Here is a 13,195-nt window from a genome sequence, read left to right as displayed (position 1 = left end):
TATCCCGAGACATCCGTTTTGGCTGAGCATGCTTTAGAAAATGGTCGTCGGATAACATTTGATGAACGGTCTGTCGTAGCTCACACTAACGGTTTCCGGGACTGTGTAAGTCATTGAAATAAATATCACCCATAACAACCGAAACAGAGATGATGGCCAGCAGCTCAGCGCGGCGTGGGATCCAGCGATTGAATTGGGCACACCGAAAACAACGTATGTCCAAGTATGGTGATGCCGCGAGCACCTGTGACGTCACAGCCGACAGTTAGTGTATAAAAGGGCGTTCCAGCAGCCCACAAGCAGTCATACCACTTGACAACTGGCAAGGAGTGCTTGGCCAGAAGCTCGTATAATTTTAACCACTTGATGTGGCTGGAAACCTGAGAACTTTTTGTGCCTTCTGGTTCATGTTCACAGTAACTTTGTGCTCAAGACACTTAACGAAAGACTCCATCTAAACACCGTACAACCACCTCCGGCACGAGTACACACGTCACACAGAGCGGGCTGAACGCGTCATCAGCACGTCGGCGCACTCGACATTTTGCACAATTTGAGAGGAGGCTACAGTGTATGCCAGTTGTTAACTACTGTCCCGCTTCTGTGTTGTTTGACCCGTCGAAAATGAGCAGCTTTATGTGTCGCCGAGAGGTTCTCGATTCCAAACTTGTACCGTATGTAGTCCCCTTTGCAGTGTTCGCTCGGAAGCTGATTGAAATGGACCTACATCCATTGACCCGAGCAATTCCTTTCAGGTTCACGGTAAATGATAACAGCCAAACAGTTGCAGGATAAAGATTTATTGAAATCCTTGACCACGGTTTCGGTATATCTAAATACACCTTCATCGGAAGCAAAAATACACCTGAACCGGAAGACACCTTCGTTAGCAAAAAACTTAGCACCATAACTGAGATAGAAGGAAAAAAAAACACTTACAGCTTTAGGTAACCATGAAAATTATCTAGGTATTACAACCACAAAAACGTTTGGTCACTTACTAAAATCACATCCTGCAGTGGAGCCAAAGGCGTCGTCAGTAGTTAAAATATCACCAACATCTGTACAGCATAATTATGAAGAGATGATCGATGCGAACACGGCATATTATCAGTACTTAGCCTGTTAACTAGAGTAAAGAGGGTGTGGAATCTCTAGGGCTGACAATTTCAAAAAAATGGTTCAAATGGCTCTGAGCACTGTGGGACTTAACATCTGCGGTCATCAGTCCCCTAGAACTAAGAACTACTTAAACCTAACTAACCTAAGGACATCACACACATCCATGCCCGAGGCAGGATTCGAACCTGCGACCGTAGCGGTCACGCGGTTCCAGACTGAAGCGCCTAGAACCGTACGGCCACACCGGCCGGCGCAGACAGTTTCACCGAGACAGGGTACTTATGGTATGCGCGAGACACTCGCGCACATTAAAACCCAGGGATACATACTCATGCGTATCAAATTTTTAAAGGTTGTGCTAGTTCAAACGCTATGTCTTAATAAATAAAACATATTAAAATCATTTAAAACACCTACATACAATAGAAAATATTAACACCAATTTGCCTGTGTCCTAGTGTCAAGCAGGTGAAGCTTGCGCTAAGGAACACATCTAACAAGAGAGGGCACTAGTGTTATGCGCGAAAATCTCGCGCAAATTAAAGACTAGGATACATACTAGCGAAAACGAAGAAAATGTTGTAGTAAATCGAAACTATCTGCCGTCATGAATAAAAAACATAATAGAATCATATAAACCACACATACACATCGAAAACCGCGAACAACAATCATCAAAATACGTAAAATCCCGACAAGACAGGAAAGGAGCATCTCACCATCATCAACAGACAAGAAAACTAGCTTCTAGTCAGCCAGACTATTTTACGTTAGAGCAAGAAGGAGTTTGAAACTGTCCAAAAAATTTTTGTTTCTAAGGTACACCTGTTCGTTAAGAATAAATCCATCTTTTTGAGATAGATTTCTAACTCCTCGAACAGGTCCAGCCTGTAATCCCTACTCACTTCGGGCAGCAATTCCACGTCATCCAGTTCACGCGGCGTATGCTGTAAGAGCAATAGACGTTCAGTAAACGTGGAATTGTACTCGTTTTCCCCATTTTTACTTAGCATGTGTTCTTTATATCTTACTTTAATGGGTCTACCTGTCTGTCCAACGTGATAGTTGGGCCAGTCGTTACAAGTAATTTTGTTAACTCCGGGTTTAGTGACATGTTCTTCGCGTACCCCAATACTATGAATCACTCTTTGTTTTAAGCTATTTTTTACGGAAAAGGCAACTCTGTAACCGTATTACTTCTGTAGAAGTGTGCTTATCTTGTATGATACGTTCCCCAAAAATGGAACAGAAATGAAGTTGACATGTGGAAGTCTCAGTTAGCACCTGAAAAAGGTGACGAGTTACGTGGCCGAAATATTGTGTCAGAGCGACACAAACATCCGGCAGTAGACCCGATTTTTCCACATGTCAAGATCTCGCCGGGAAAGCCTGAAGAGTTACATCAGAAATAAAGTTATTACCCTCACTCTTTATCGCCCTGGTATCTCCTAAGATTGAAGATTTTACAGCAGTTTTTTCCCTAACAATTTGGTCAGGTAACATGGGGTCATTGACCAAGCAGGTCATCTCTAGCTCCTGTCTTTTAGGATCACTTAGCTGCGACAGTCAGTGCCTTCTCTTCCTGTTTTGACCCACGATGCCTTCTGCTTGCTTGCACATGCCAACTGCCCTCATATCACTCTCTTGAGGCGGCATGAGCCACCTGATTTCTTTTGCCACTTTTGTACATTATCTGATATTATCTGATACATATGTGTGTGTTTCGAAGACTTCTTAAGCCCTCAACTCAGTACGTTGTTCTAGACAGCTAGTATTGCTTAGTCAGAGAGGAATCGTCAAGGACGTCCCATGGAAGTGTGATAGGACAGATGTTATTTTCTATACACATAAAGGATATGACAGATGGCTTGAGTAGCTATCTGCGGCTGTTTGTTGTTGATGTTGTGGTGTAGGGAAAGGTGTCGTCGTCGCATAACTGTAGGAGGATGCAAGATGAGTCAGACGAAATATCTAGTTGGTGTGATGAATTTCAGTTCGCTCTAAATGTAGAAAAATATAAGTTAATGCAGATCAGTAGGAAAAATAAACCAGTAATGTTAGAATATAGCAATAGTAGTGTCCTGCTACACAGTCACGTCGTTTAAATTCTGGACGTGATGTTGCAAAGCGATGTGAAATGGAAGGAGCACGTGAGGACTGAGGTAGGGAAGATGAATGGTTGACTTCGGTTTATTGGAAGAATTTTGGAAAAGTGTGCTTCGTTTGTAAAGGAGACAGCATATAGGATGCTAGTGCTACCTATTCTTGAGTACTGTTGAAGTGTTGGGGAGTCCGCACCAGGTCGGCTTAAAGAAAGAAGTCGAAGCAATTCAGAGGTGGGCTGCCAGATTTGTTAGCAGCAGATTCGAGCAACACACAAGTATACTTCAGGAACTTAAATGAGAACCCGTGGAGAGAATGTGACATTCTTTTCCAGGAACATAATGAGAAAAATGAAAACATATGGAGTCGTGCGTGCGGTCGGCGAGTGTGTACTGCGTCTAGCGAGAGCGCGATGGTCTCGTCTCTGCTGCTAAACGATGTGAACATGTGTAAGTGGCTTTGGAATGTACCTGCCGGCAACCAGATACGCTACGGAATCAAACGGTGTGAATTATTCAGGTTCTTAAAGTTCTTCTGTATATATGTACACTCCTGGAAATGGAAAAAAGAACACATTGACACCGGTGTGTCAGACCCACCATACTTGCTCCGGACACTGCGAGAGGGCTGTACAAGCAATGATCACACGCACGGCACAGCGGACACACCAGGAACCGCGGTGTTGGCCGTCGAATGGCGCTAGCTGCGCAGCATTTGTGCACCGCCGCCGTCAGTGTCAGCCAGTTTGCCGTGGCATACGGAGCTCCATCGCAGTCTTTAACACTGGTAGCATGCCGCGACAGCGTGGACGTGAACCGTATGTGCAGTTGACGGACTTTGAGCGAGGGCGTATAGTGGGCATGCGGGAGGCCGGGTGGACGTACCGCCAAATTGCTCAACACGTGGGGCGTGAGGTCTCCACAGTACATCGATGTTGTCGCCAGTGGTCGGCGGAAGGTGCACGTGCCCGTCGACATGGGACCGGACCGCAGCGACGCACGGATGCACGCCAAGACCGTAGGATCCTACGCAGTGCCGTAGGGGACCGCACCGCCACTTCCCAGCAAATTGGGGACACTGTTGCTCCTGGGGTATCGGTGAGGACCATTCGCAACCGTCTCCATGAAGCTGGGCTACGGTCCCGCACACCGTTAGGCCGTCTTCCGCTCACGCCCCGACATCGTGCAGCCCGCCTCCAGTGGTGTCGCGACAGGCGTGAATGGAGGGACGAATGGAGACGTGTCGTCTTCAGCGATGAGAGTCGCTTCTGCCTTGGTGCCAATGATGGTCGTATGTGTGTTTGGCGCCGTGCAGGTGAGCGCCACAATCAGGACTGCATACGACCGAGACACACAGGGCCAACACCCGGCATCATGGTGTGGGGAGCGATCTCCTACACTGGCCGTACACCACTGGTGATCGTCGAGGGGACACTGAATAGTGCATGGTACATCCAAACCGTCATCGAACCCATCGTTCTATCATTCCTAGACCGGCAAGGGAACTTGCTGTTCCAACAGGACAATGCACGTCCGGATGTATCCCGTGCCACCCAACGTGCTCTAGCTACGATCGTCTCCATGGGAGAATAGCAGCCTGCATTGCTGCGAAAGGTGGATATACACTGTACTAGTGCCGACATTGTGCATGCTCTGTTGCCTGTGTCTATGTGCCTGTGGTTCTGTCAGTGTGATCATGTGATGTATCTGACCCCAGGAATGTGTCAATAAAGTTTCCCCTTCCTGGGACAATGAATTCACGGTGTTCTTATTTCAATTTCCAGGAGTGTATATTGAATTCCCTGCTGTCTGCAATTAACGGCTCTCCCAGTGTTTGGACGCCCATGTTATCAGTTTCGTATTGACCACTGGTGCACAACTTATTAAACTGTGGTTACCTGTGTGAATGAGGTGTGCCTGTTTTGGATGCACTTGAGATACAGGCACGAGTGTATATCTAAGTGCGTGTCTGTGCACTTCGAAATAACCACAGGTTCGATATTCTGGCTGTCTGCTGGTATTTAGGTAATGTGTTCAGAGGTAGACAAGCAGGGGGTTAATGATGAAAAATTTATTGTGTGCTAGAGTCCGGTCGATTGTAACTATTGAGTGCGTGTTTATCACTTCCTGCTCTGACAGTAATAAGCCTGTCGGCAACTATGTGAATGGCTTCTGGGTCCCTTGTGGCCGTATTCCTGTATTGAAATTTTTCTAATGTTTTGAGGATAGTGTTATCTGGATACTGCCCAGTTGCTGTGTAGTTTTATGTTGTTGTTTCAGTGTAATAATCAGCGGTGCTCGTCATCCATTGCAGCCCTATAGCGCAATCGCTGTGTTTATCAGTAGACTCCAGTTCTTTGGCGAATTTAAGTGAGTATTTTATTATTTATTCGTGCTTACGCCGAGGCGTCCGTCTTTCCTTCTCCTCCGTTGCTTTCATTCAGGCTCGATCTGAGTTGTAGTTCTGCGCACCTCTGATGTGCCATAACTTGTCACTGAAGTTTTGTAATACCTGAAAGATGCTTTTTATTTACCGGGTTTTTAAGATGTTATTCAGAAAGAGAAATTGTGAGTTGTTTCTGCTGTTGTATATTACAAGGTGTCCTGGTTCTGTGGGAGTTTTCTCAGTAAACCACTTATTGTTAGTATGGTTCTTAATATTTATGTAAAGAGAGTTTTAAAATTATTAATTGTTTGGGGTGGGCTTTGACGCCCGTAGACATTTTGTCTGTTTAGTAACTTTTCAAACTCTAGGGAAATTATGTACGAGCATATTATTCAGGGGTAACCGCAGTTTGCTGTTGTCATGCAGTTGTTAAATAAAATCTGTTAGAAATTACAAGCTAGAGTTTGTGTTTGAGTGGTAATTATTGGTAACTGAGTTGAAGTATCCTTGAGCGTGTGTCCCACGTCACAGTAAGAATGTTACACAGTAGCAAAAAGAGACAATCTTGTTCTGCCCATCTCAAGTCATCAAGATACTGATTAACCAACAGACACTGATACCTCAGAGGGGGGAACCATGCCAATGGGGTGGTCGAGTTACTATGATACATATCTTCGATATGCTAGAGTACTAAGCGCGTGTTAGGCGGCTTTGGTGTTACGCGACGCTCTAGTTTTGGGTGTTTCGCTGCAGACAGTTGAACATGTCTACAAGCGGTGGAGTAGCACGTGTGGCCACGAAACACGGCGTCAAAATTATGACCGGAGAAAGATCCTGACTAAGGGCGGATCCGAGGTTGGTACAGGCATTGCGGGATTTTCCAGAACCAAAAATATTCAAAGAGGTTCTTTCCTCGAGATCTCGAATACCTGTAGAAATTTGTCAAGGGATTTGTCGAAGCAGCACGGCCGTTGATGCGGTTGTTACGAAAAGGTGTCAACTTTAAGTGTACGTGAGAGTGCCAGAAAGCATTTGACAAATAAAAGAAGTGCTGACATCGAATCCATTTCTAGTTTTCCAACATTTATTCTGGCATGCGATGCATCTAATCAGGCACTGGAATGTATTGTTAGCCGAGAAATCGATGGAAACGACCATCCTGTGGCCTATGTGTCAAGACAATTGAATGCAGTGGAAAGGAGTTACTCGACGATAGAGAGGGAAATGATTAGTGTGACTTATAATATTACGTACACAAATCAAAAAGTTTTGCATCACTTCGGTTCCTAGCGTTCTGGAACCTGTACAGAGTATTGGAATAGAGAAAAACATAAACATCATTTCCGCCCTTTTTATTGCTCATGAAAACCACACATTGCATGTTGTACCACCATACAGCGAGACCTTCAGATGTGGTGGTCCAAATTGCTGTACACCGGTACCTCTAATACCCAGTAGCCCGTCCTCTTGCATTGATGCATGCCTGTATTTGTCGTGGAATACTATCCACAAGTTCATCAAGGCATTGATGCATGCCTGTATTTGTCGTGGAATACTATCCACAAGTTCATCAAGGCACTGTTGGTGCTGATTGTCCTACTCATCAACGGCAATTCGGCGTAAATCCCTTAGAGTGGTTGCTGGGCCACGCCGTCCATAAACAGCCCTTTTCAGTCTATCCCAGGCATATTCGATAGGGTTCGTGCCTGGAGAACGTGCTGGCCACTCTAGTAGACCGATGTCGTTATCCTGAAGGTTCACAAGACGTGCACAATGGGGGCGCGAAGTGTCGTCTATGAACACCAATGCCTCGCCAACATGCTGCCGATATGGTTGCACAATCGGTTGGAGGATGGCATTCACGTATCGTACAGCCGTTACTGCGCCTTCCATGACCACCAGCGGCGTACGTCGGCCCCACATAATGCCACCCATAACAGCTGGGAACCTTCACCCTGCTGCACTCACTGGGCAGTGTGTCTAAGATGTTCAGCCTGACCGGGTTGCCTCCAAACACGTCTCTGACGATTGTCTGGTTGATGGCATATGCGACACTCATCGGTGAAGAGAACGTGATGCCAATATTGAGCGGTCCATTCGGCATGCTGTTGAGGCTATCTGTACCGCGCTGTATGGTGCTGTGGTTGCAAAGATGGACCTCGCCATGGACGTCGAGAGTGAAGTTGCGCATCATGTAGCCTGTTGCGCACAGTATGAGTCGAAACACGACGTCCTGTAGCTGCACGACAAGCATTATTCAACCGGGTGGCGTTGCTGTCAGGGTTCCTCCGAGTTATAATCCGTAGGTAGCGGTCATCCACTGCAGTAGTAGCCCTTGGGCGGCCTGCGCGAGGCATGTCATCGACCGTTCCTGTCTCTCTGTATCTCTTCCATGTCAGAACAACATTGCTTTGGTTCATTCCGAGACGCCTGGACACTTCCCTTGTTGACAGCCCTTCCTGGCACAAAGTGACAATGCGGTCGCGATCGAACAGCGGTATTGACCGTCTAGGCACGGCTGAATTACAGACAACACGAGCCGTGTACCTCCTCCGTGGTGGAATGACTGGAACTGACCGCCTGTCGGACCACCTCTGTCTAATAGGCGCTGCTCATGCATGGTTGTTTACATCTTTGGGCAGGTTTAGTGACATCTTTGAACAGTCAAAGGAAATGTGTATGATGCAATATTCATAGTCTATGTCTGTCTTCAGAATTTCTGGGAACTGGGGTATGCAAAACTTTTTTTGCTGTGTGTATTTTAAGCGTTTCAGTGTTTTACATGGAAATAACTACTACAGCATAGTACAGGAAGTAACTGAAAGAAGTACGCAGTGAGAACGAAGGAAACTGAAAGAAATACACAATGAGACGAACAGAAATGACTTTTCTATTCAAAGAGAATAATTACACTGAAGTCACCACCTTCCATGATGGTCCCCTGGACATGGTTCTTAATAGTGTTTGTGATCGCCAGGCACGGCAGCGCATGCTCTGCGATGTTCTCCCATGCTGGTCACAAGGTTGATAAGGAGTTCCTACTGTAGGGCGTTGTTTGACAGCTACTGGATGGTTGCTCGTTTATGTGTACGTGCTGCAATACGTCTCACCACGCATCCCACACGTGCTCGGTGGGATTTAAGTTGGGGGAACTACTGATGCAACCATGGTCATTGTCGAACATGATCGTTTTGGTGGTCCACGTGTTGTGGTGCGAGGAAGCATCACTCCGTCTTTAGGCCACAAGTGGACCCATCGGGACCATCCGACCACCGTGTCATCCTCAGTTGAGGATGCAGATAGGAGGGGCGTGTGGTCAGCACACCGCTCTCCCAGTCGTTTTGATGGTTTTCTTTGACCGGAGCCGCTACTATTAGGTCGAGTAGCTCCTCAGTTGGCATCACAATGCTGAGTGCACCCCGAAAAATGGCAACAGCGCATGGCGGCCCGGATGGTCACCCATCCAAGTGCCGGCCACGCCCGACAGCGCTTAACTTCGGTGATCTCACGGAAACCGGTGCATCCACTGCGGCAAGGCCGTTGCATGAGAGGAAGCATGAAGCGCTCCAAATCTTTGTTAACACGATACCACAGTCAACGTTACTGTGGCACTGTTCTCCCCACCCCCACCCCTCCATGTGCGTCTTTTCAGTGGTGCACTGGGTGCTGACTTCATTTTTGTGGATGACAATGCGCGATCCCATTGAACAGCGCAGGTAGAGGGGCTCTTGGAACTGACTGTCCTGCCCGTTCCCCCGAATTAAATCTCATCGCGCACATGTGGGATACGTTGGGGAGACGTATTCCAGCATGTCCACATAAACCAAGGTCCATCCAGAAGTTGTCAACCTTGCTGGTGGGCGAATGAACTTCTTATTAACGGTGTGGCAGGTCTGCGAGCATGTTCCAGAGGATTTACTACCGTCCGTTGTGATCACACATCCTAGTGAAAACTATCTCCCGCTCTTTTAATATTCAGAGGACCATTATGGATCGCAGTGACTTAAGTATAATTATTGTCTTTGAATCAAAGTGTCATTTCTGTTCGTGCAATTGCGTATTTCTTTCAGTCGCCTGTACTAATAGTTCTTTCTTTGTCTGGTCAAAACTTCATCGAGCTATGTTACTGACACATCATTCTAAACTTACCTTCTTCTTGAAGTTTTGTACACCAGTGTAATTTCGGGAAATACTCCAGGGCATTTCTTTCTAAATGAGACATTTGAATAAGGAGTTAAGCATTTCAGCGTTTGCTTTTCTACTCTCAATTTCAGTCTCTACCTTGTACTTGAGCTTTCAGACACTAACGTTAGCTCCACACTAACAGCCTTTACCTATGACAAGAACATCAATCAGATGTGGGAAAATGGTGCAAATTGTGAGCTTTGTTGAAACACCTTCAACGAGGCTAGTATGCCCGACTTCCTCTGCTGGTCGATGGAATGATCCAAGTATGACCTCGGTGCTCAGGCGACAGACATCGTTTGTCCAAACAAGCTACACAATATGCAGTTGATTGCACCCCATTCCCCTGTTGCCGTCGGAACAGCCTCCTCAAGATGCTGAATGAGGCCCCTGGTATACGCACTGAGTACACCTGATGTTCCTTTTCATCCCATGGTGCCATTTCCGTAAGGGGTACCATTATTCGTCGCACACCTGAACCGTCGTTCCTCGCTACTACACGAGACACAGCATGTTCCCCAAAAACCTAGGTGGCTCTCACTTGCTCAGTTTCAGATTCAGTGTAGAGCAGGACCTCAGACTGGTTGGTTAGGGTGTTGGGTGTAACAGTGTGAGTTGTGCCTGATCCCTGTCACCCCTGAACATGGAGCATACACCAAACGCTGATACACCACTCACAAGTCCTGTGGACGAGTATTGATATATCCTGTACTTCCTGCAGAGGAGTCAGTAGCCATAGGAGAAGACAGTACTTGAGATACCTCTGCTAAATGACCCTGGGTAGCCCTTCCAACACATCCATTCAGAGCAACTTGACAGTAGTCATGGCGATTTCCAGCTGCTTACGAATAGTAACTAACTCATCCTGTGCCTGAAAACAGCATACGCAATGGGGTTGCATTGTGACTGGTGCAATGTTTTACAGTAGACAAATAACTTTAAACTAAGCGTGCTGACTCTGTTATAATTTATGAGCCTGATGTGCTACAAGTATTGTCTGTTTCCTTTAAGAACTGAAGCGATGAACAGCCAAAACGAAATATTTGTTAATATAACAGAAAAACTTATTATCAAATTTACTTTTTCTCTTGAACGTTTTTAAGGTTAAGTACGCCAATAAATTAGACGATAGCGTTAATTTACGATAAACGCAGGCAATACATATTACCGTCAAAAGAAGAAAAAAAATTAATGTGGAACGGAACTTTAATTATTGACAGTAACTATAAATCACGAAGGACTACTACTTCGTGAGGAATAAATTATGAACAAAGCACGTAAATTGTATGTCAAGGGAAATTTTCAAAAATATACCTTTTTCACATAAATATACAACATTTGTAGTTTAAGATGGTCTTACTCAAAATGCGTTCTTTTAGGTTACTTTTCCAAGGACATGATTTCACTGAAGAGAAATAATTCGACAGAAGTACGAGGTGGCTTTAGGTCTATACCTTCAGGTTCCCCTCTCCTTTTCTTCTTTCTGGTTTTGATTATTGTCTTTTAAATTTGCATTTTGTAAAATGTTTCCGAATTCCTTAACTTTCGTTGTCAAAGGAGTTTTTAAATAGTTGTGCTGAGGGCCTCTGGGCTAAGTTCTTAAATGTCTGAGAATTCACATACGTAAAAATTTGAAATAATAATAATAGAAGTGCGGAATCTTCAAGTCTTCTATGCTCAGAGTCTTATCACTCCCACATCTAGACTCTCTATCGTTTCACCAACTGAGGCTGAATAAATGCTAGGGGCTGTGAGTGCAGATTTTGTTAAGATTTGCGTCAGAAACCTCTTGAATATTTAAAAATACGAAGTATAAAGAGCTATGAAATTTAATTATTTCGTGGATACTACCAGTGAGGCCCTTGTAAAAGTGCTATGTGCTCTCATGCAATCACAGAAATGATTTCCAATATACAGGGTGAGTCACGTAAGATGTAACACACCCTTTATTTCGTGAACGGTTACAGATATCAAAATGCGGTTTTCGTCAAATGTTAGGGCGCCGAGGGGCACGTATGTTTTTTTTTGTTAATGTTTTTAGCGCTGGTATCAACAAATTGAAATAAGTAGGTTTTTTAAATGGATCAGTATGCTTTTTATACTTACATTCGATAGCTCTTTGAAAAACATTTACAGTGATATAGCGTTTTTTAATGTACACGTTGAAACCTATTGTAAAAAAAATCGAGAAATGTCCTTGAATTTGAGAGCATGGTGGCCGGAAACGGCATCTGCGGTGCAAATACTGTCAGGCAGGCGTCTCGGACCAGGCTGAATAGTTGTATACCATAAGGTACGCCTGCGCTACGAGAATAAAGCTTTATTTCCCCTTGAATAAACCTACGACGTAAATCTAGCTTCACCTACGAATGTTGTATATAGAAATACGACATAGGCTAGCATTTAGCACCTCATAAAGGATCTAGCAAAACTATTTCACATTTGTGTATCCTTCCAGATTTACGTGAGCTGAAACAAAGAAATCAACTGTTCATTCTTCAAAAATAAAGGGTTATTATACGCTGCAAAAAGCAATTGTAGTACATATCTAAATCCTAGAAGGAAGATTTGATCTATCTTTTCCTGTACGTGGCTGTTCACTTCATAGAGGTAAAATACATGCTGTTGGGCAACACTGCTGTAAATTATATCATATGTGGTACATTCGTTGAACTAAACATTTTATTAAAAATACTTTGGTGACCACCTGTACAACCCGAAATAAATATTCTTCTTAACGAAACGTCGTTTCATGCTGAACATAAGCGCGTAATAACAATGCAATACGTGCTGTCGGCTTGCTTGACATTGCAGTGCAGTTTGGTACATATATAAGAGAAACGAACAATTTACTGACAATGATTTGGCAACCACCCAAATCATGTAACATATATTCTGTCTTCTAAACAAATACCTTTATCCTTTACTTAAGCAAGTGCTCAAACTGCTGATTATGGACTGAAAGGGACATTTGCAATCGCCGTCCGAAAGAACGAGAACAGATGTGATTACATTGGATGATGCAGCAGAGCACGCACTGGCTATTCGACGACACATACCGTCTGGCGTAGTTGGGGCTTCGTCACAGACTGCATCTTTGAGTGCTCCCCAAAGAAACAAATCCAGAGAAGTCAAATCGGGACATTTTACAGGCCATTCGACAACAGAATTTCGTTCTATCCGACGTTCAGTAAAGCTCTCGCTCAGTATTTGGGTTGCAACATGGGACGATTTAGCTGGACAACCGTCGTGTTGCAGCCACACATACTGTCGAATATCCCGTGGTACCTCTTAGAGAAGAATCGGAAATGTTCGTCAGAACGTGTGCGTACGAATGGCCATTTAGAACGTCCGAGATGAAGGAAGGTTCCACATGTACTTCCTATGATGCAGCTCCATA

At 44.9% G+C, this 13,195-nt stretch overlaps 1 protein-coding gene and 1 pseudogene across 1 annotated transcript in view; both read right to left on the bottom strand.

The window, feature by feature from the left end:
• LOC124788628 overlaps positions 1 to 13,195 on the bottom strand; it is a 495,884-nt gene that overhangs the window by 381,048 nt on the left and 101,641 nt on the right. The window lies entirely within an intron of this gene.
• LOC124791160 lies at positions 9,038 to 9,155 on the bottom strand (annotated as a pseudogene).

Source organism: Schistocerca piceifrons, chromosome 3 (genome assembly GCF_021461385.2).
Source record: "Schistocerca piceifrons isolate TAMUIC-IGC-003096 chromosome 3, iqSchPice1.1, whole genome shotgun sequence".
NCBI classification, from domain to species: Eukaryota; Metazoa; Arthropoda; class Insecta; order Orthoptera; family Acrididae; genus Schistocerca; species Schistocerca piceifrons.
Note: the sequence above shows the minus strand (reverse complement) of the source record. Positions and strands in the feature narration are given on the sequence as shown.